The sequence below is a fragment of the Psammomys obesus genome, unplaced genomic scaffold (assembly GCF_907164565.1).
Source record: "Psammomys obesus unplaced genomic scaffold, mPsaObe1.curated_primary_1811, whole genome shotgun sequence".
Classification (NCBI taxonomy): domain Eukaryota; kingdom Metazoa; phylum Chordata; class Mammalia; order Rodentia; family Muridae; genus Psammomys; species Psammomys obesus.
The window spans coordinates 5,885,324-5,908,652 of record NW_026588368.1 but is presented as its reverse complement, the minus strand read 5'-3'; the positions used below and the strand labels follow the sequence as shown (position 1 = coordinate 5,908,652).

The window sequence follows — 23,329 nt, the reverse complement described above, 5'->3', positions numbered from 1 at the left end:
TCTAAGGACCCCACATACGGTCCCCCTCCCCAGAAGACATTGAAGCTTTGAACAGTATCTACAGCGGAGACCCTCCCCTCTCCTTCTTCTCCCCACCAACTCACACCCCAATACCTCAGGCTCATACTCCTTCCCAGGTTTTTGGTTGCTACCTCAATCCCCCTCCCCCATTGCCTTTTGAGGGGGGGTAGTTCGGTGAGCCGAAATGGAGAGCGCCTAAGCCTCAGGCTGGCAACAGCCAGTGGGTGAAGCTGGGAGGGGTGCTTCAGGCTGTAGGCCTGTGGGTAGTGTGACTGCTGCTAGATGATAAGGGAGGAGCAAAAAAAAAAAGGGGTGGGGTGGGGGGATGTGAGTGTGACCAGAGCTGTAGGTGCTTGTGTGGTCATGTGACACCCACAGGCGGGTGGGCTGCTCACTCACTGCCATTGGAAGGCTGGGTGGGGAGGAGGGCTGTAGTGATCTTTTGGGAAGCAAGCACATACCAACAAATAGGAGTTGTCCTCTTGCTTGTCCACCTTAATGGTGGTTTTCAATGTGTCAGGGTACCCTTGTCACCTAGGCATGGGTTACCTGGGGCGGGGGCAGCTGTGTGCAAATAGTAAACAGTAACAGGGTGGGTGGGACAGAAGGTGGTAGGGGAAACGGCCACTTCTGCTAGGGGACAGAGGTCCCACAGGCAAACCTGTGTGTTTATTTCCAAAATGTCCCCTTCATTTGCCTGCTCGTGGTGTGCGATTGTCAGTTCTGCCCGTGGGAAGACTCCCAGGGAGGGACTAGGCCAGGATTCCCTCTCCATCATCAGGGGCCGTGACAGGTGCCATCTGGTGTGGTGGCACACGTCTGTAATCCTAGCACTAGGGGAGTGGAGATAGGAGAATCAACCTACACATGGCTGCCGTCTTTAACAAACACGAAAGGAAGTATGTGGTACTCTTTCCTATCCTCTAGGAAGCCACAGATTTGGTGAAGAGACTGGGCCTGTGTTTTGGGGATGAGCTAGACTGGGGGAGTGAGCTGAGATAGGGTTCCTGTCTCTTTTAGGCAAGGACTATCTTAACAAAAAGTCGCTGAGTGGGGCCATGGAGATAACTTGGTGGGTAAAAAGCCCTTACCACTGAAGGGTGAGGACCAGAGTTCAAATCCCCAGGCAGGAGGGAAACGCATCCCAGTTATATGGACAAAGTACCTGAATGAAAGTGTAAAATCCTCTATACTCTCCTGATCCCACCCACATACTTGGCAGTCCAAAGAAAACGCTTAACCTACACAACGCCATTCTGCTACCTGTCATATTTGCTGCGCCATTTGTGTCACATGGCCTTCCATACTCACCAGTAGATCCTATGTCCCATGCGAGATGGGGAGAACTAGGGGTGCTCAAGAGAGTCTGCTTGGTGACCAGGGTCAATGTAGCTCCCTAGCGCATAGGAATACTGGGTCCTTCGGGGTCACAGATGGGGTGACTTTTGAAATGTGTTATTTCAGTCGTAATTTCTTCTGTGTCCATCTTGGCTCTCTGTCTCCATGCCTAAATTGGGATAAGTGAATGTGTTAGATTTTTGTTTTTGCGCGAAGTCTGAACAAACAGTGTAAATTACATAGCTGAGAAGGGAGAGGCTGAGGCATGAGAATGGAGATATATAAGGAACAGAAGAACCGGGTAAGGAGAAGGGGTGAAAGTGGGTTCCCTCTTTCTGAATACAAGGAAGTCTTGTAGGAACTGTTAAATTGGGAGCTGGTCAAGTAGGGCTTGTGACAGTTGAAGTGAGTCCGAGGGTCTGTGGCTCGGCGGTACAGTGTTTCCTAACGTGCATGAGGTTCAGTTCTTAGCACAAAAACAAATTAGTTAAGAATGAAATTAGGGGCTGGAGAGATGGGTCAGGGGTTAACAGCAGTTGCTGATTTTGCAGAGGACCTAGATTGAGTTCCCAGCATCAACCTGTAACTGCTGCTCATATCCACCTGTAACTCCAGGTCCAGGGCATTTGATACCCGCTTCTGGCCTTTGCGGGCACCAGGCACACATGTGGCACACAAACCTACAGGTAAAACATTCATACGCCTAAAAAAAAAAATCTTTAAAGAAATTTAAAACGTTCCCAGGTCTGTTCATTCAGTGATAGCCTGGAGGCGTTGGAATTCGTGGATGACAGGTAAGTGTAATTTTGAAGTGTGGTGTCATACCACTCCCGTCCTCATGGGAGCTGCTTCAGTCAGCTGGGTTGACAGTGGGTGGCAGTGACATCCAAGAGGCCGGAACTTAGGGCTCTACTTCCGTCACAAGGTTGACCAGAGCCTGAAAGTTCTTTCCAAGAATCGCTTAGGCCTCTGTGTTTGGTGCCTGCTGGGTACATACTTCTGTACACTGAAGATAAAAATGACACGGCTAGGTCTGGAGGCCGTAGAGTTCAGACCCTTGAGTTCTGTTTGCTCTTCCTGCACCACTAACCGTGTGTCCTCTACACAATGCATCGACTGACACCCACCCTGAGAGACTATCGTAAAGAGTCAGTGAAATCGTGCCCCAGAGAAGAGCTTCTGAACTAGTGCCTCTCATGGAGTAGAGGCCCAAGAAACGCTAGCTGCTTCCCCTCTTAAAAAGCAGACAAAGCATTAGCATGGACACAGCCTTCTCCAGTAAGGTCCTCAGGTCTGGTAGCAGTGCCAGCAGTGACAGTGTGAAGACAGCAACGCCACTGCAGACGTTTCTGGTTTGTTGAGCACCTCTGTACTATTAGGTCCCTTGCCAAGGGTTTCCATGTATGTGGCCTTACTTAATTCTTTTTTTTTTCCTTATTTAATTCTTGTAGCCATATGCAGAGTGTGTCTCACCAGCCATGTTTGAGGTGCTTGTTCACACACCTCGCAGGGCTGCCTTCCTCGACTATGTTCAGCTGGAGCTTAGGAATGGGAGTCATTCTTTGCCCAGAGCCTGGGGAGCTCGGGATTCCAGATCTTCTGACTTTTCTTGTGGCAATTATGCCTTCAGGAGAAGGCCATCTGGAGATTTGTCCTTTGAAAAGCCCCAGGGGGTGAGGATGGAAGGGTGGCTTGTGGCCGTCAGCCTCTTGACCCATCTCTCTGTGTCCATCTTGTGTCTCCAGGGTCTGGTGACCGCCTGTGTCTCGGCTCACTCTGGAGCCTAATTATGAATTCTCCAGGAACAAGGCTTTCCGAGAGGCTGTGACTACAGTCTTCTCCCTTCCCATGAGTTGCGCCTTTGTTGTTGTTAGTCCTTTTTTTTTTTTTTTTAAGCTTTTTGAGACTAAGGTCACATGTAGTCCCTGTGGCCTTTTGACCTTGCTATGTAGAGTATGACTTTGAAGTCCTGGTCTTCCCTGCCTTCCTCCGCCTTCCAAATCTTGAGATTATAGGTATGTTCCGCCATACTCAGGGAGACAGGGTCTTCATACTTGGCTGTCCTTGAACTGTCACTGCCTCCTGAGTGCTGGAATGGCAGGTATGAGCCTCCACGCTTGGCTTCTGTTCACCTTTTTTTTGAATGTGTTTATATGCTTGTAGAGGTTAGAGGACTTACTGCTGTCGCCTTCCACGTGGTTTCTAGAGATCAGCTCATGTCTTCCAGGCTTAGCGGCCAGCTCCCCTATTTCCGCTGAGCCATCTTGCAGCCTTCCTTCCATCTTGATGGCATCCTTTGCAGCATAGCACTACCTCTGCCACTCTCCAGTTTTTTTTCCCACGCAGTGAGTCTTGGCCAGCCAAGGGCTGCTCCCAGATGGGAGAGACGAGAATACAGATAACCTTTAAGCCCACACGAACACATTTTCCTGCTTCTTCTTGTCCCAAGCCAGTTGGATAAGCTGTGGTCATACACCCCTCAGGGAGTTAAGATTAAAAACCCACAGCGGGCAGGTGTGGGTGGAGGCGGGTTGAGGGTCTGCCAGGAAGAACTGGAGCCTGCCAAAGCCCTTCGTGGGCCTGGTGCAGCCTGGCATGGGCACCAGGTGAGCTTCACATAGCAGGGTGTGGCCTGCTGGGCATGTGCAGACTCAGGAGGGTGCTTGCACAGCAGGTATGCGGGGTTGGCGGGAGCTGCCCAGGGAGCATTGCATGATAGGTTGCTTTGGTTCTGGCACTGCCAAAGGCTACATACACTGACGGGTCAGGTTACTGTTGCTGTGGGAACCATGACCTTTGAAATTTCCTGGCTTATGCCTGGAATTTTGCTTGCATAATGCTGCAGCAATTTGGGTTCCCCCTCCCCCTTTCTCTCTTCTCTTTGGCATCTTTTTTTTTTTTTTTTTAATCACAGCAAATCATAGCTTTCTGCTCTCTGTCGTTCTTCCTCCTGTGGCAACCGGTTTTAGTCACTTTCTTCCTAAAGCGTGTCAGCTGGGACTGCAGCTGACTGGACAGAGCCCTGGACTACCCATTTGATCTATCTGGTCTCCTAGAGAGTCCTTTGGGTGGACCTCACTGGAGCGGGTAATGGTCTGGGTGCTGTGTGCAGTCGAGTGGGCTCGGCTGTGCTCCCACTGCGTCTCCCGTGAGCACCTGCTCTCCCTGTGTCTGCGCCTGCTTGCCCTGCCCTGTGCGCTTGCTGTGCTCCTGGAATATGCCACCCAGCCAGCTCAGCTAATTCTCTGCAGATGTCAGTTTCCGCCTAGGGTCCCACCCTCTCCGAGGAGCCTGTTGACACATCTTAGCTTGAAGTTATCCTTTCCAATGAGCTGCGACGCGCTTAATGGAGCCAGGTGTAGCCTCAGGATATGTCTTCTTGTATCAGATCCCTTTTATTTATGTTTTTGGTTCAGGATGCGGTTGGGTAGTCTGGCTCTTTATTTCCATAGGCTGCGTTATAGGATTCTTGAAGGCTACGAGTTTTAGGCGTTGGCTTACTTGTTAAATAGTCATCAGTTCATATTTGATGTGCTGAGTTAAACATGTCCTGTCTTCTCACTCTCTTGTTTTCTTTTGAGACAGGGTCTCATAGCACCCTGGCTGGCTCTGAACACCATATCCCCCTATCTCAGCCTCCTGAATGCTGGAATCCCAGGTGTGCACAGGTGTGCCGTTGTGCTCAGCAAGCATGTATTAGGCTTTGGCCTTCGGGGCTCTGAAGGACGTAAGAAAACGGATGCTTGTATCCAAATCTTGGAGATGTCCAGCCTGGCCTCCAGTTGCCTCGCCTATCCTGCTGTCCCCCACACTAGACTCTACACCCACTGGCCTTCGTTCCAGGGAGGCCTGGGTGTGGGTTTCCTGGGTGGCCTGTGCATGCATGTTTCCTTCTGCCTGCCGCTCAAGGGTCCGCCTTCATTTGGCCCAACCCCGTCGTCTCAGGCAAAGCGGCACTTCCCTTACCAAGGCCTTCCTTCTACACCTGAGCCAAGGAGGGCCATCCAGGCCCTTCCCTCCACTCTTGTTCTTGTCTCACTGACCTTGTCAGGGCACCCGGTAGAACTCTGGACACAGGGCTTTTCTGTAGGACACAGAGAGAAACATAAAGATGACCAGCAGTTTGTGCTGCTGTGGTTGGCCAGGCATTGAGGGATCATCTGAGGGCCCCCTTAGAGATAAAACTGAAATTTCCTCGATCCAGGCTCTCCTCCAGCCCCCAACTTCATCCTCCTTTTGTCCGTTTTTGGCTTGTCTGAGAGAGTGATTTGAGGCAGCTTGGGCTCTTGGTTCACGAGGAGGAGGGCGAGGCTGATTATGAGTCTGGCCTGTGGAATCCTAGACACTTGTTTTGGGACTCACTTTTGGGACACTCAGTTTTTCCTAAACTCGCCGAGTCATTTGTGTGAGAGACGGCCTGGGCTTTCTGGCAAAGCAGACACACACCAGCCCGACTGCTCCTCGTGTTCTCTGCACTTCCTGGCAGTGCGGGCAGCCACGTGCCTTTCCGGTTTCCCAGAGGGCTGCTCCTGGGCTCAACCTTCCCCTCTGCTTCCTGGGACTCGCCTGTGAGAACCTGTCAGGAAAGAACCCCAGGGCTTGCTGAAGTAATGTCTATGAAGGTGGGAAGAAAAGCTCTGTGTGGCCAGCGCCGAATCACTACTCAGACTTTTCCAGGTTCACTCCACCCTGGATCTGCCTGCTGCTGCCATGCTGGGGGGGGGGGAAGCCAAAAGGAAGGGCAGTGAGCACCCAACCCTGCTGGCTCGGGACCTCCAGACAGTCCTCAGACCCTGGTCCTGCATGCACAGGTCCAACTGAGCTGCAGGCAGCATCCCCCAGAAAGCGTCTCTGGGATCATGTCTGTGCCTCCTGTTTACCCCTACAGTCTCAGAGCCACCCCCACCCACTCTTCTTGGCCTGGGGCCGGGGCCGGTGAGGTGTTTTTAGGAGTCCTTCCTTATAAAAGGAACTTTTTTCTTCAGCTTCTATTGTCTGAGAGGCTTACTGCTTCCTCCTGCTAACCTGAGCCTAGTCCTGGAAGCTCCCAGGCTCTCTACGATCTAATCTAGGCCTAGACTGTTTTCAGCCCCTGAGACTTGCTTAACAAGCTTACCCTGCGTTGTTCTTTCTGAGCTCCGGGCTGGCTGGTTCAATTCAGCCGTTCTGGCTCAAACGCCTCTTCCAGCTGACGTAGTCGATCTGGCTTCTCTCTCTGCCCCTGAATTGCTCTTCTTGGCCTCAAACTAACTCCAGCAATCTGCTCCAATCTCTTGGCTCCTTCTCACTCTCTGGCTCATTCGGTCTTCACCTGTGTTCTCTCTGCAGGTCCTGGGGACCGAATTCAGTCAGGCTTGACAGCAAGCCCCTTAACCCATCTTGCTAGCCCCCTGTATGTCTGTTTGGAACTGTTGTCAAGAGGTGTGGGTTCAGGGCTCCTCATACATGGTGGTCAGTACTTGTGTGTGTGCTCAGGTGCGGGGGTTCACAGGGCAGGGCCAGCAAGCGTTACAGCCTGAGTGAACAGTGCCCTAAACGTTCGTGTCCTGCTCTCCTCGGAGTGTGTAAGAGAAGCCGTTGTGAACAACTGACTTGGCGCCCATGGGGACATGTTGAATTCATAGTAGCTTTTGATTGTCGGGCATCCTTCCAGTCAGTGGGCTGTAAGGAATAGTCTGTCCCAGAAAGATAAGAAATTGCTGATGGCAAAAAAAAAGCAGCTCTTCTGCCAAGAAAGGCTAGATTCTGTTGCGGTTGCGCCTGTCTTCCCTGCACGGTGGGTTACGAGCCCTGCAGCGTGATCTTTTCTTCGAGGAGTGAGGTCCCCCGTTTAGCATTGCCCGGCAGTTGCAGACCCAGGCTCTGCTTCCTCATTCCACTGGGGGGATTTTCTTTTCCTGTTCTCAACTCCTTGTTTTTTCTTTCCTAGTTTTTACAAATATCTCCTAACCCTCATACTTCCTTGAGCCAATCAGATTGGAGAGCAGGGTATCTTACAGAAGGTGGGGGAGGCATTGAGAATTGGAGTCAGACAGACGGGGATGACAGCAGATCTTCCGGGTGTTGGTGTCCGGATGAGCCTCCTGCAAGGGGGAGGCAGGCTGGGGCAGAGAGCAGGCTCATGCCTTCGGGTTCACCCTTCACCTTGTCCTCCTTGGGACAGCAGTGTCGCCTGCTCTGCACCAAAGTCCCGCACTGGCTGATGGAACCTCCGGGGCTGCCACAGTTGAGAAAGGGCAGACTGTAGGGGTCAGACAGCACACCAGAGTCTTGGCCCTGAAGCTGCCTAGCTGGACAAACTCATCTTGCCTGCCTTCTCCTCATCTGTAATTTGCAGACAACTGTAACCGCCCATTATGTGGTCTCTGGATTAAGATAGTAGCAGACATAATTACAGAAGGCTGTTTAGTGTATTGGTCGTAGACTTCCCCGGGTCAGATTCCAGCTGGTCCCTTTCTGTGTGACACTTTGGGCAAGTGATTGGATCTCTCTGGGTCTCCTTTTCTTCTGTGTAGATCCATGCTGGCCTCTGTGACTCCCAATGAGCATTATGTAAAGGCCTAATGGACTGGGCCACACACACACACACACACACACACACACACACACACACACACACACGCGCGCGCGCTCCTTAATGCCTATCACACGTAATAATATGATTACCAAATAACAAATAACAGCTGCTTTTTCAAAGTATTACTTTGTTTAGTGAGAGTCTCATGAAACCCAGGCTGGTCTCAAACTTGCTTCACAGCTGAATTGCTGAACCTTCTTTCTCCACCTCCTGAGGGCTGAGATTGCAAGCATGCCGTACCATGGCTGCCTTGACAGTTGCTATTGTTGGCACTTTCCTAACCTGGACAGGAGACTGAGGCACAGAGCACCCCCGACACATAGCAGGAAAATGCCTTGAGCCACGGCAGAAGTGACTCGCCTAGAGCACTTCTCATGTTGAAATTGTAACCACACTGTGCTAATTTCAGAATCTTAAAAAAAAAAAAAAACAACGGTATTTCTGGGCACATGGTACACACGTGCCTTTAATTCCAGTACTCCCTGAGGCAGAGGCAAGAAGGTCTCTGAATTCTTGGCTAGCCTGGTCTACATAGTGAGACCTTGTCTTAAAAAAAAAATATATATATATATAGATAGATAGATAGATAGATAGATAGATAGATAGATAGATAGATATAGATATAGATATTATTGAAATCCTTAATGTCATGCCTAACCCGGATATGATGGACCTGACTATAACCCATGTCCAAGAGTCTGAGGCTAAGAATTTGAGGCCCATTTGGGCTACGTGAGGAGATTTGTGTTAAAAAACAAAATCAGGCCATCACGTCTTCTCTCAGGCACACAGGAGCGGAGGTCTCTGTCAGCGTGAGCGAGTGTCCTTCTTCAGGATGTGGGGACAGGACAGCCCTGGGCTTGCCCCAGGGCCGCACACCCACACTGGCCCTTCTCCTCCTCTGCCTGCCAGCTGTGACGGCCTCCCCTAGGCTGTTGACCTTCTGTCCTGTCCCGATTCAGGCTGGCCGCCTTCAGCCTGAGCTTTGTAGTCATACTTAGGCTCCCAAGCCAAAGCCAGAGCCTCTGGGCCCTTGTTCTTGTCCTTGGAAGAGCAACCATGTTTGGGTCTGGAATTTATCTGTGTAGAGCAATCCTTTTTTTTTTTTTTTTCCTTTTTTCTTTTTTAAATGAAACTCAAATCATTGAACTTTGTCCTTTGTAGATGAAGTGAGAGTTACTTTTTGAGGACTGGCTCAGACTAGAAACCAGCTGCTGTTCAATGGCTATGAAGGAACAGCTCATCTGTGAAGCACGTTCCCCCTCACAGAGCCTGTTGTCGGGGGCCGATGTGTGTTCCGTAGCTGGTAGAGACGGGTGACAGCTGGCATGGGTTCAGGTGGTGTTATCTCACAGAGCATCAGCGCTTCCTTGAGCTGATCCACTTGACGCCATCTCCCGCCCAGCCAAGGAGGGGTGATGCAGGCGCACGTGAGCTCCCTGTGGAGACGGTGAACAAAACCCAAGCATGTAGGTAACCCCAGCCCACACAGGGCTGATTGGCACCCGGTGACAGCTGTGGCATCCTGTGTAGAGTGACGTCATCAGTTGGCCGCTGTGTTATAAATGACTTCAAGACTGGGATTAGGACGTAGTGCGACGGAGACAAAAATGCCTTCAGGACGTGATGGGAGAGCATTGCTGAGGGACGCAGAGTGACAGCCTGGTACAGCAAGCTGCCTTCCCTGGCTTTGCCATTCTAGGATTTCCGGCTTGAGCTGAGGAAGAGAGGCTGGGGTTGGCGCCGTTGCCTGGCTTCATCCTTGTGAGACACAGACTCCAGCCCCAGGGGTGAAGCCACTTTGCTTACACCATTTCAGTGCCATGTGGCCTGGGATTGGAGAGCCGGCCCACTCACCTCCCTTGGCCAGAAGTAGGTTAAGACTCTCTGGATTTTAACTATAAGTACCGTATAGTGGGGAGCGTGTCCTTGAAATATGTCTATAGGATCCTTGTGCCTGTGGGGGTGTGAGCTGGTTGCTGGTTGGTTAAGAGGCCCTCATCCGACGTCAAGAGCACCTGCCGTGAAAGGTGTTTTCCTTGGGCCTGGGTTGAGGTGAATGGCGTGGAGATAGCCTACCTGCCCCTCAGTGCTCAGTGCCGCCTGCTCTCCCCAGGCACCAGCCCTGAGATGACGCTGGCCTGCACTTCACTGGGTGGGCTCAGGCCAATGCAGGGTCTTTTCTGAGCCCACTGAAGTGTCTGAGATCCACTTGTGTCCTCATCTCCTTGGGTTCCCACAGAAGGAGGGCAGTGCCTGCCCACGTGTTACAGTTTGGATTATGAGCGTCACCCAGCACCCCTGCCCCCACTTAAAAGGCTTCCTCACCAGCTTGAGGTGGTAGAACCGAGATAGGAGGTCAGTCCTAGTAGTAGGAGATTAGGCCACTGGGGGCATGCTGGGTCCCCCTTTGCTTTCTGTCCGCCATGAGATAAACAGATTTCTTCCTCAAGCTTGAGCTGTGATGTCTTGAAGCACCACAGGCCCAGAGTGTGATGGGGCCAAGTGATTGGAAATGCAGACCTTGGAAACCATGAGCTGAAGAAGTGTTTCCTTTCTTCAGGTTGACTTTCTCAAGTCTTTTGTCACAGAGAAGGAAGGCTGACACCGTGGCAGAAATAGACCGAGGGTATTAACAGTTTACCCTGCCTTAGTGCGTGGGGAGGTCAGGGTTGCCGGAGCTTCCTATGTGTGGATGAGGTGTGGGAGAGCGAGGCGACCTCACTAATACCTCAGCTGCCTTCCCACGTGAGGCATCCCCAGCGGAGTCCTCTCTAAACCTAGAGCTCTTGGGATGTCCTGGACAAGGCAGGTCATTGGCTGGAGAGCTGTGTGTCTGCTTCTCTCCCAGGGAGTGAGTGCAGTGGGTACCGCCCAGTCCACTCCTAGTCCTCTCAGAATCTTCTATGATTGGTGCCCAGAATTTGTTAGCTGCCCCACCCCCGCCCCGGCAGACAGAGCTTCTGTACGTAGCCTTGGCTGTGCTGGAACTCACTCTGTAGACCAGGCCGACCCCGAACTCATAGAGATGTGCCCGGTCCTGGGGGGGGGGGGGTGAGATCTGACTCACTAGCTTGACACCTGATTGGCTCAGTGCTCAGGAGAAGGGGGCTGCTGCTGGTGCACCACAGCCCCCAGGCTAATTCTCTCCTTGGATTGGAGTGGCGCCTCGCTCCGTGTGCCGCATTTGGCTGTTCTACGGTGAGCGTCGAGCAGTGGCAGACATTTGGTTGACATGCCTGCCACTCCTCCAGCCCGTGGCTGGAGTCTGTCAGTAGGGAAGTACCTCTGGCCTACCACCTTGCCAGTTCCTTTTTCTGTAGGTCTTTTAGTCCGTCTCTGGCAAGTCCATGAACAGGCTAGCGTGGATCTGAGCAGCGTGTGTCACGGGTGACCAGTGATGCTCCGTGGAAGGGCAGGGAGGCTCGGCCAGGTGTAGGTGCAGCAGGGTGATGTGGCCTGAGCCACTGATTCAGAAGTAACTGGCAAAAGCTGAGTGTGGCTAGGGCACAGGCCTTCCTCTGGCTTGTTTTCTTCTCCCTGTCCTCAGCTCCCTTGCCTGCTCCCTAAGTTGGGGCCACCTCCCATTATGTGGAGGCATGCTTGCCTCCTTCAGGAGCACCCAGGTGCCCCTGTGGGGAGGAGTTGCAGGAGCGGGCTGCGTGCAGAGAATAAGGCTTTCACTTCAGAGCTCTGTTCAGCTGTCTGGTATTTTGGGGTGAGGGGATGGGGTTGTGGGTGTGGGGAGTTGAGACACGGTCTCTCTGTACAGCATTGGCTGGCCTAGAACTCACCAGCTAGAGTAGGCTCAGAGATCTACCTGCTTCTGGAGTGCTGGGGTTAAAGGCCTGTGCCCTCACACCCAGCTAGCTGTCTTGGCTAGGGCAGATGAGGGGTGGATTTGGGGTTAGCAGCAGCCATGCAGGGAGACAGAGACCAAAGTAGGTGGGAGTCTGGCTAGGCTGGCTGGCTAGGCCTTTCCCATGTGGAGAAGGACCTGTGCCAGGGATGACTGCCCTGCTAACCCAAGCCTGACCTCCTCCTCCACACTGGGAGAGCCAGGGTTAGCCAGCCCATTCTCCCTTCTAGCTGGCCCCAGCAGGAAGAGATGGGTGTGTGCAGTTCTTTTCTTCTCAGATACATTCTCAGACCAAGACTGTCAGGGCCATGCCTGCCACTTTGCCATTCCTCATCCCACACAGCCCTAGCCCCCCCATCTCCCATCTGCTTTCACCCCCATGCCCTTCCTCGCTTTGGCTTCTCCATGAAATCGAGCCTCTGGGTTTGGCCAGAGCCACCCTCGCCCAGAGCCACCTTCTGCTGGTTTCACTCTGCCCCCATGGCCCTCTGCAGGGAGGCCCTCCGTACTGGACCCCACCTGACACATTCACGGGGCCCCAATCCCTCCCAGCATGGCTGCCCTTCTCACTGACTCCATTTCCTGTCAGGGTACACACTGTCCCTGGTTCTGCCACCCCCATAACTTGCCCCTTCTTTCTTGTGTGTCCTAACACTCCTACCTGCCCTCACCTTGCCCTCCTCCACAGTGTGTGTGCCTGTGCGCTTCTCGCTAGGTCCTGGGTGTGCTTATGTGTGTCTTGACTCCTGAGCGCCGAAACTCCAGGGGGACAGGGTGTCCGCTATTCTCCCCTAGCACCTGGCACCTAGGGGCCGGACAGCAAATGTTTGTTAAATCTTTGTGTATGTGTAGGATGGTGTTTGCACACGTGTGTGGGTGTGTGGAGGCCATGGGGGGAGGTATAGAGTGTTCTGCTCCTTTACCCCCTGCCTTCTTGTCTTGAGAACAGGGTCTTTTTCTGAACCTGGAGCTAGGCTGATAACCTGTAAGTCCCAGCAGTCTTTCTGTCTCTACCACTTCACCTCCTGTGGTGGGGTTTCTGGTATGTGTTTGGCCATGCCTAGCTTTTACTGTAGGCGCCAGAGATTTGAACTCTCGACCCCATGCTGTGAAACAAACATTCATAACCGATGGATCGTCTGCCCAGCCCTGTTAGCATCTTTCACCGACTCCATTGATCAGGTCCTAAGCTCTGGAGCACACACACACACATATATACGTACATACATACACAGAGGCATGGATTGTCTGGTGGGGAGCACTGTTGGAGGTGGAGGACTGCTGGGAGGAATCGATTGCAGCAGCTGGCAGGAAGGGACTGAGGAGACCAATCCTGCTAGGATGACACACTTGCTTTCCACAGCCCCAGGCCAGAACACGCATGGGAACCGAAAACATCTCCTGCTCAACCCTCTTGTGTTCCTTCTGCTTCTCCGGGGAGAATGGAGGGAAATGAGGATGCAGCTCCCTCAGTTAATGCTAGGCTTTGTCCCCGAGGGCCTGTTACATCCGAGTAGTCTCTCCTTTGCCACCTCTTTTTAGGCTTTTCTCTCCCTTTCTTATAGTTTTCTGGTCCGGGAGGATCCTGTTCACACCCAGTGGAGGCCGTTTATTTCCTTAACCTATCTTCCTATGGTGATGATGAGGTGGTGGGACAGCTCAGGGAGGGCCTGGCACACTCCAGGCAAGTGCTCTGTCACGAACAGCCCTGCCTCGACCCCTCTAATTCTTGCTGCCCCTCCTCCATCAGCAGACAGCTACCACAGGCATGTGCCCCTCACGCGCCCACCTTGGGGTCAGTCCTTCTGCTAGCTGTGATGCGCTTGTGCCATGGCCGTTCCCCCGGTGCCCTAGAGTCATCTCCACTTTTGCATTGAAGGAGAGAATGCAGTGTGTTCCAGCTTTAGCAAAATGTGGGTGAGGCTGAGGAGGCTGGGCCTCCTTGGAAAGGAAGAGGGCCAGGCTGGGGCTCAGCTTTCTTTTCAGCTCCTGGTTATTATTGGACATTGTCTCTCCTAGGTGGAGTTCAACTTGATCTTTGAGAGCATTGCCTTCTAAGGAACAATGTATGGACCAGACCACATGGCCTGAGGCTGTAAGGTAACCTTGGCAGGGTGGAGTCTCAGCTGCTGAGCTGGGGACCTTAGGCTCTAGCGAAGCTTCCGGGTGGCAGGGCTTTTGTGCAGGAGGCGACGGTATAAGGTCAGCAGCTGGCAACACCTGTACAGATGCTGCACCCTGAGTATCCCTCATCTAGGCGTTTTGGGAAACACAACGGTCAGATGTCAGTTTCCAGCATCCGCACAGCACCTGGAGCTTTGCACTTGGGAGCATTTCAACTTGAGATTGCCATCAGGGACACGCAACAAAACTGAGGAGCTGTTGAGCCCCTGTAAGTTTCCATCACACAGGGTCCTCTCAGGAGGGCACGCCGCGTGGTCTTGTGTTAGTCTCTGTAAGTTTCGGTCGTGAATATGTAATATTTAATGACCTGGGGGCACCCTCTCTCGCCTTAAAGACTTCCACAGAGCCTGGGGTTCCTTGTATTAGTGGACTGTCACTTGAGCAACTCCAGTGAGCGGGCGCCATTGGGGAGCAGTCCTTCCATCCCTCAGGACGGCCCTTAGTAAATAGGAGGGCCGTCCTGTGAGGACAGCAGTGCCGGGAATGAGTGTAATGAAGGCGTTGTGTTTTATGAGGGGACTGGCCCTAGCGCAGTCTCCAGGTCACGAGGACTTTGCCTCACTCCTGTCCAGAGAGACGAAAGCCCTGGCCCTCATAGCCATGGCATGGTGGTTATAGGCTCCACTCTGAGTTGACAGGTAAAAGTTTAAGTTGACCTCATTTCGCACCCTGGGACATAGAATATTCTTCAGGCTACCTCGCCATCAGGTGTGGATGCTGTCTTAGTCCATTTCTGTAATTTATCCGAACAAGATCCAAGAGAGGCCGAGCGGTGTGTCAGTCACACAGCATTTACAGAGCTGCCCCAGAATGATCTGGATCCAGCTCTGTTTGACTCAAAGCTTTTGGCCTGAATCATATGGGATTTTTGTCTCCTTTTCATTCAGTCAAGTGTTCCAGGCACAGTTTCAAGAGCTAAAGATAACGGCAATAAGCAGAGCAGACAAAAATTCCTACCCCCGTGGAGCGTGCCTATTAGCAAAGGAGAATTTCTCTCCTCCAGCTATCAGATCCCTTCCATCACATTTTTCTAACCCCACGGTTAATATAAATATCACTGCCTTTCTCTGTGGGGTCTTTGCCCAGGTCCACTTGTCCCAGAGAGCAGCAGGCCGGCTCACACATTCTGGGCTGTCCTATGGGATGTGGTTCTTTCTCAGCCGTCAAAGGAAAGGAGCTGGTTGGCCACCCCAGCACCCCACATTTGGCTCTCGAGGTGGGGTCCCAGGGCTTTCCGTGAGCTGTTCTTGGGCTCATCTAGCAACTTCGCTTGCTGGTGCTTTTTCTTTGGACCTGGGCCCTGTGATTGGAGGAGAAAGTCAGCGATGTGTTTTTGTCGATGTTGGGGTCAGTCTGTGCCTGGAGGCTGGTGCTTTCCTTTGATTCTTGAGAGGAAGGGATGGGCCAGAAGAGCTCTTCCTGCCATCCTGTTTTCTAGGCCTGCTGAGTGAGTGTGCGAGGTTTGATGTTGCCCCGAGCGCTGTGATGTTGCGATTGACGGGAATTGTCACCGCTGTCACCTCTAGCTGTGTATCAGGCATTGGCCCAGGCTTCACTCTTGTTTCCACCTTCCTCTAAGGTTGGCTTGTTTGTTTTTTGGTTTTGTTTAACTTTTTTGTTTCATGTGTCTGGGTGTTTTGGCAGCATGTGTGTCTGTGCACCACCTGTATGCCGGCCCTGCAGAGGCCAGAAGAGGGTTTTAGATCTCCTGACACTGGAGTTACAGGCCACCTTACAGGTGCTGGGAATTGAACCCAGGTTCTCGCAAAGAGCAGCCAGTGCTCTTCACCACGGAGTCATCTCTCTGGCACCTCACCTTGTCTTTTGCCATCAGGAAACAGGTTAAGAATCCTCTCGGGTCAGGTGTGTAGGAAGGCTCATGCTGTCTTCAGAATGTTGTGGCCATCTCTCGCATTTCCTCGGGCACTCCATAGCCCTCCACTGCTCTGCCCAGTTTGTGAGTCAATTCTTCTGTAACTTTGCAACAAACCACAAAAGCCCAGATAGTCTTTGTGACACGATACTGACTGATTGGTGAGCATCATTGTATTTCATTCTTCCTTCCTTTCCTTTTGTTCCTTTTCCCTCCCTCCCTGTCCTGAAAATGTCCCCAGGTTGGGCAGGTTCTACCCCCAAGGCCAGAAGTGCAGCAGAGTTGAACAGACTGTGAGTGGAGTGAAGTGAGAAGTTTGAGGAGGAGGACCCCAGCTTGTCTTGTGTCTTAGTTTATTTGCTACTTTGTAATCAACATCACAGACTGGCACACTTCTGGAGGCCAGGAAGTCCCAAAGTGTGGAACCTAATCAGAGGGCCTTCTTTCTGCTGTGTCATGTGGCAAAGGGCAAGTGTCTTCTCAGGAACCTATCCTGTGACCATGACATTAAAATCATTCGTAAGGGTGGAGCCCTTAAGACCTTTCACCTAGCCTTGGTTGGTTTGTTTTTGAGATAATCTGTGCTAGTCTGAAACTGGTAATCTTCCTGCCTCAGTTTTTCCTTGGGCTGGTATTGCAAGCATGTAGTACCACACCCAGCCCCCACTTTTCAGTGACTTCAAAGTTTCGAGGGTGTCAGAGGATCTTTGCACTACAGCTCAGGGCTTGTGTACAGGGAGGCTTGCCTGGTGAGTCCTAAGAGAAAGAAAAGCCCAAGTGTGAGAAGAGCCCAGAGAGAAGAGGAGCATCTCCTCACCTAGAGCAGCTTGCGCTAGGCTGAAGGGGTTGGCTGCCTATGAAAGGTTGAATCTCAGCAAGTCCAGTCCCGTGCCTTTACAGCAGCGGTTCCCCGCCTTCCTGATGCTGCGACCCTTTAATAGGGTTCCTCATGTGGTGACCCCCGACCATGACATTATTTCGTTGCTACTCTATAACTTGATAGATGCAGGATATCTGATGTGTGCCCGCCCCCAAAGGGGTCGTGACCCACGGCTTGAGAGGTGCTGTTTTTTCGGGAAGGTGGGTGGCTCCAGCCCCAGCACAGAGTGCATGCAGGATTGTGGCGTCTTTGAGCCCTGGGACTCCCAGCTTTCCAATCGGCTCTACTTCGCAGTTGCATATGTCAGCTAACTCTTGGGTTATGTGTTTGTTTGTTTTTTGTTTGTTTTTTAACTAGGGCGCTCCTAGGAAATGTTACTATTGAATTTTCTAGAAGTGAACTAACATGGCCGCCTTACCGAACCATAACAGAAACGCATTTGACTCTATGACAGCCTGTAGCAATTGTTTCTTTGCTGGGGTGGATTTGAAGTTGGCCTTGGACAAGTAGTTTCTCTGTGCCGAGGTTTTCCTCTTGTTGAGCAGAAATTAGTAAGTATCAGATGTGTATGCCATGTGGGAGGAACTTTCGGACCTTTATCCGGGGCCCTTCGGGAGGGGTCGCCGTATGTCCCCATGCTCTGCAGCTTGCAAAGCCCTTCCCGTTGTTCACCTCCGTTCCCAGCTCAGGTGCGCAGCTGGATTTGGGGCAGGCTGGCTATTTTCAGTGACAGGGTCCCCGCCGCAGATCAGTCTCGGATTCTCAGTACAGTACTCCGTCACCTTGCCCCCTTATAAACAGTACATTGCGGGTGCAGTGGTCTGAGCACTCTTCTGCTGCAGAAGAACTAGCTGAGTAAGGGTAGTGCCGCCGTCTGAGCCGGTGAAGGAAGTGGCCCAGCCAGGAAGCCGACAGCATCACTAGATGGTGAGGCCACTGTTCCCGCCCTCCTCCCGGGAGACCTGACAACGGGGTGGAACTGATGGTGGGGTCTCTTTTTCTGTTCATTGTGGGTTGAAGGGCAGAGAGCCCACAGGACAGTCTGTGAATGGAGTCCATGGTTTTAAGTCTCTGTGCCTTTGGGGGTTGGAGTAGTTGAAATTCCTTCTCTAAGACACTGTTGCTTTGGCCTGTGGGCACCACGAACTGTGGTGGAAGCAGCCAGTGGGAGAAACCTGGTCTCTTCACGGTGGCTGGGAAACAGATATGGGAAGGGGCGGAGGTCCCAATACTGCCTCCAAGGACATGCCGGCCAGTGATCTGAGATGCCAGCAGGTACCACCTCCCACAGGTTTCACCTCCTACTAATAGTAGGCTGGTGAGGAGCCTTCAACACTCCAAACTCTAACAAGAAGGGCTGCATAGGTACCTTTGCATCTTTCCCAGTGTGCGTGCCATGCCCTGAATCTTGAGCATCTGTGCCTCCCTTTCCTCATGTGTGGTGTCCGTGTCCATGTCTGTGTATCTCACTTCCCGTGCCCAGTGACTCGCCATCCCCTACGTCTCCTGACTTCCCCAGTCACGAGTTTTTCTTTGCCTTCTCTGGAGCTCTTAGGTAGTACTTTGAAGTACTTGATCCCCTTGTCCGGCAGCAGCAGGAACGCTGCCCACAGGCTTGTTAGAACACAGCATTGCATCATCCTCTCCGACCTCTGGAACCCTGCTGAGTGCCTAGCAGCGCCTGTGCAGCCATCTTGGGCTCTACTCATTTCTCACCTTTTATACTGAGTTAGGTGCAGTTTCGCTTTCTTTTTTCTTTTTTCTTTTTTTGTTATATAGATTCCTTTTGTTTGGATTTCTGCATGGCATTCTTGGTATAGACAAGCACCAGTAATACCTGCAGATTAGCAATCACTGTCTGTTTTTTTTTGTTTTTTGTTTTTTGTTTTAAATCTATAGAGGCTTAGAGGGAACTGAATGACAGATAAGGACACGTGTGCTCACAGGAAACAGCAAAGAGTACACAGTACGTTTGAATATACCGAGCGATGTTGTTTTGGAAGGGGCGTAGGTGCTGGGACCAGCCAAGCCACTGAGTCTCCCTTTCGTCATGACCCTTGGGAGTTCATGGTTCTCTGAACTGCAGTTTAATTGTCAGGCCTCCAAAGTGAACGTAACCCTATATTTAGAGTGCTATTCTGAAGAAATGAGCTAATGCCGGTCGAGCATGCAGCAGTGCGTGGTACACGGGTGCCCTGTGTCAGCTGCTGAGTGTATTCGTGCACCCGGCCATAGCTGGCATTTTCAGGTACCTCAGTCAGACCCTCGCTAATGTTTGCGATATCTAATGTTTTACAGAGGGAACAGAATAGAGACGGCCTCTGAGGCCACGCGCCATCTCTCTCCTGTACTGTCTCGTAGTTTGCAGGACGGGTCACAAGCTTTGGGGGAGCAGGTTACTGGACTTGTAGAATCACACATCATGGGGAGGAGTGCAGCCTGGGTAGATGCTGTCTGGCTGCCGGGTGAAGATTTGGAAGAGCTGAAGTGTAATGGAGGGAGAGCATCCCTGCCTTGCCAAGCTCTCTCTTAGAGCATCAGTGTTTTGGCAAGTCCTCCCTCCCTCCCTCCCCTCTGAGAGCTAGCACAGACGTAGTACTGTTGTTGTTAGGTGGCGGACACCAGAACAGGATAGGAATGAGGGAAGACGCGCCAGATCAACAAGGCGTTTCTACCCCAGTAGCCAGTGGAGGAAGAGGAGGAGGAGAAGGGGCTGGTACTGGCTTCCGGTAGGTCATCCCAGAGGTCTATGGCTCGCATCTACCTGGCATAGCCAGAGAACCAGAGTTGTCGTCTCCTGGGCCTGCATTGATGATTTCAGAGCAATGTGGTGTCAGTGGCAGAAGACACAGAATAATATCGATGAACTCACATATGCATTGCATGGTGCTTGAAGACAAAAAAAAAAAAAAAAAAAAAAATAATAATAATAATAATAATAATAAATAATAAATAAACAACAACAACAACAAAAACCAGTTATCCTAGCCAGCTGTTATTTCCTGTTTTAACCCTGTGCTCAGGGTTAAAAACAAACTTACCCTATTTGCATGGGGTGCATCTTCTTTGTTGTGTCTGAACCTTGTCAGGTCCTCTTAAAATCTTCTCATTCTCTTCAGGGGATCAAGGTTCCAGGTTTTAGAGTGACAGGTCAGTCCATCACAGCCCGATGAACAAACGCACTGCATTCTGCTGTGGTGACTCTGTGACCACTGCAAAAGGAACGCAGCACAGTGAGAGCGTAGGTCAGCCGTCCTCAGCCGTCCAGGTGCTGTGGCCCTTTAGCACAGTTCCTCCTGTCGTTGGTGATTCCTCCCCGCACCCCCAGCCATGAAAACTGCTACTGTTACAAATCATAATGTAGATATCTGATATACATGGTATCTGACATGTGACCCCTGTGACAGTCTTTTGTCCCCCGAGGGGTCGTGACCCACAGATTGAGAACCATCGGTCTAGGGAAAGACTACACCAAACTTCCTCCGCAGAGAGCCGCTCCATAGAAGGTGGCACCACTGTCCCGTGGCTGGAACTGCAGTCATCCTGGCTGGTGGGTGACTGCTGTCTCGGTGGGCAGAATTCACCTGCAGAACCCAAGGTATAATGTCAGTCAGCGTGGGCAGCGACGGGGGCTGGCCAGAATACAGGCTCCGCACCACGATGGACATCAGGCATTTCAGCGCTTCTCTACAGCCACGTTTGCTGCTTGCCCTGAGAAATCAAAGTATTTCTTCCTCCAGCTCTTGGTCTGGCTTCTCAGTCTATTCCCTGACGTGTGAGGCACGGGGAGGCAATGCCGAGGGGCCTGCTGCCTCACCTTCCTGCTCAGAGGCAGGCTCCCGCTGGTGAGCAGTGGGCCGGAGAGCAGAGGGAGGGACCCTCCCTGGGGAAGAAGGCAGGAAAGACCAGACGCTAAAAATAGGCTGCTGTGCGAACCTGGGACTGCTCCCTCAAGGCCAGACGTGAACCTCCCACGATGGCCGAGCTCTGTGCACGGTTGTGTTCGGGCGTCCTTGTTAAATAAATACCACTGTCACCCTAACCGTGCGCCCCGGATTTCATAGTGTGCAGACTTCAGATGTGTGTTACCCAGTCGCCTGGGGACGCAGGTGTTTGTGATGTCCCTGTGCTCACGTGTGTCCTGCATGCATGTGGCACCAGGTCTTGCTGAATCTCCCACACATCCACTTAACACGAGCCTCTTAGGCTCAAGGAAAAGTGTCCTCCCGGGGCTGGGTGTTGGGAAGTGAGTGGGTAGCCTGGGTCACGGGCTACACAGGGGCCACTGCTGTAGAACACAGGATGGAGGGCGTGCTGTGCTAGCTGTTCTAGAAAGGTCTGGACCCACAAGCTGCCACATCCCCACCCCACCCCATTTTTAAGTAGGTGTTTCCCCCACTAAGCTAAGGGAAAAAAAAATCTTTCCTACCTTCCCGGGCTTAAAGCAAGGCAAATAGACCTGCCCTGGTTAAAATGGCAAGAGTTCTCTTTTCTGTGCCTTCTGGGCATCTAGAGAAATTCATTATAGCTCCTGATGACACCTGTTTTAGGGGATTTGCACATCATCAGCCCACAAATGATATTGAGTGCCCTGTCTTCTGTCCCTAACCTCCACGCCTGCTTGTGTGTCCCTCTGCGAGCCTGTCTCTTCCCACACTCTTCAGCAGACTGCCCCTGCCTCTGCTCTGCCCTGCTTTGGCTTCTGGTGGGCCGACCCCTGTGCCAAGCAATGGATGGTTGAGCGCTCGTGAGCCGTGCTTGGCTTGGGTGACTCATCCCATTCCTTTCATCTTGGCCCGCTCACTAAATATAGCCTCCCTTTCCCCTCATCCCTTCTAACTCCCATCTCTGGGCAGAAAAATTGCCTTGTTTGTGGTCTTTGATGTGGTGGTCTAGGCGGGCAGCATTCCCGGTAAGATGGAGGGAGGGGGCTCATCCTCAGTGTCCGTGTTCCCCAGGGCAGCCAGATCTTAGGGCACAGCTCCTCAGGACAGGTGCCAGCCAGTTCTTCGTAAGACTCCGTTGTTATTTTCTTTGGGAGGATCCTGGGGGTCAGTAAGAAGGAATGGCCCTGGTTGGACTCTTCTTTCTCCTTTTAGGGTAACTTGTTAGCCTCCCAGGGCCCCAGGTGGTCCAGGCTCAGAGAGCTCACAGCAGGTGTTGGTCCTGCCTATCAGTGAAGGAGCCCCACCCGAGCTGGCTCACGGTGAACTTCAGCTTGGGCCCAGGGCCCAACGTGTCTCTTCAGTTTCATGTGCCATGGGTAGATGGGGCAAAGTGAGCACAGGCCTTTGGATGGTTTTCAGGCTGAGCCTTGTTGCATGGCTGGTCCTTTTGAGCCAGGGAAGGGACTTCCCCTGCAGGGAGACAACTTGAGAAAAGAAAGAGCCCAGAGCCCGGAGTATGAGAGGGAGCCAGGCCTTTCCTTTTGGGAGCTGTGGAGAATTAGAGTCCACAGTGGTCGGCTCTGAAGTGTATCACCTCTGCCTACCTCGGAGTAAATATTAGGTCCTATATTTATTTATTGTCATTGTCTTTTTTTTTTTTTTTTTTTTTTTTTTTCACACAAGATCTCAGTTATGTAGCCCCGGCTAGCCAGGATCTTGCTACATAGACCAGGCCTTGAATTCTGAGACCTGCCCTGCTCTGCCTCCCAGATGCTGGGACTAAAGGCACGTACCACACCCAGCTACAAATTTATTGTCTTCATTTTACTCCTGTTACCCAATTTCTAACCACTGTTTGTTTATTCATCGGCATTGGCATGCTTGCTCAAGCTGGCAGGGAACTCATTATTTAGTCCAGGTTGACCTCAAAAGTGGGGTTCTCCTGCCTCAGCATCCTGAGCACTGAGACTGTAGGTATAGAGACCACCACACCCAGCTGGGCTTAACTGTGTGTAAAAGAGAAGTCACATGGTACACGGGTAACACTTTTTATTTGATGGCGTTTTATATATATATTATTAGTTGGATATAGGCGCATGGAGGTGTATGGTTTTGTTAAGCGCACAAGCTGTGAGAACCACGTGGCTGTTGGGAGAGCCTAGTTCTTGCTCACCCTCTTCCACCTCCCATGACCTTGGGTACTGAAGAAACACTTCCCCTAATGTGCTCAGCTGCACCCTCCAGTTAAAAATACAGTTGCTTGGGGCTGAGGGTGTGACGCTTGCCTAGCCCTCGAGCTCTCGGGTTTGTTCGCCAATTCTTCGAAAACCACGACTCAAAACAAAAACAGAAGCAAGTGTTTCTCCTGTAGGCTTTTTCCTGTGTCTTTGGTGGCCAGTGTGGGCCCATGTCTTGAAGCATGTTCCCTTCAGCCTGGTCACCATTTCATACCCAGGCTCCATGGCCGCTAGGCAGATTGCGTAGAGAGTTTTTCCAGGCAGAGGGTGGGTCGCCCTGTGTCCCCTGCCTCTAAAATTTTATTATATACTGCTTCATGTAATAAAAAGTATGATGCCTTGGTGATGGTGGTGGGGTCTGCCACGATGAGCACAGCTTTGTTCTCATAAACAGTATTGGCTCCGTAGTTTTCTCTTGGAGCCCTACACACACACACACACACACACACACACACACACACACACACACACAC

At 51.9% G+C, this 23,329-nt stretch overlaps 1 protein-coding gene across 2 annotated transcripts in view; it reads left to right on the top strand.

Annotated features, from left to right (window-relative positions):
- The window catches only part of Mical3 (microtubule associated monooxygenase, calponin and LIM domain containing 3), a 169,307-nt gene that overhangs the window by 15,013 nt on the left and 130,965 nt on the right, over positions 1–23,329 (top strand). For both annotated transcript variants that reach the window (XM_055604112.1, XM_055604113.1), the window contains exon 2: positions 13,815–13,895. The gene's annotated coding sequence lies outside the window, so the exon portion shown is untranslated. The remainder of the gene's footprint in view (positions 1–13,814; positions 13,896–23,329) is intronic.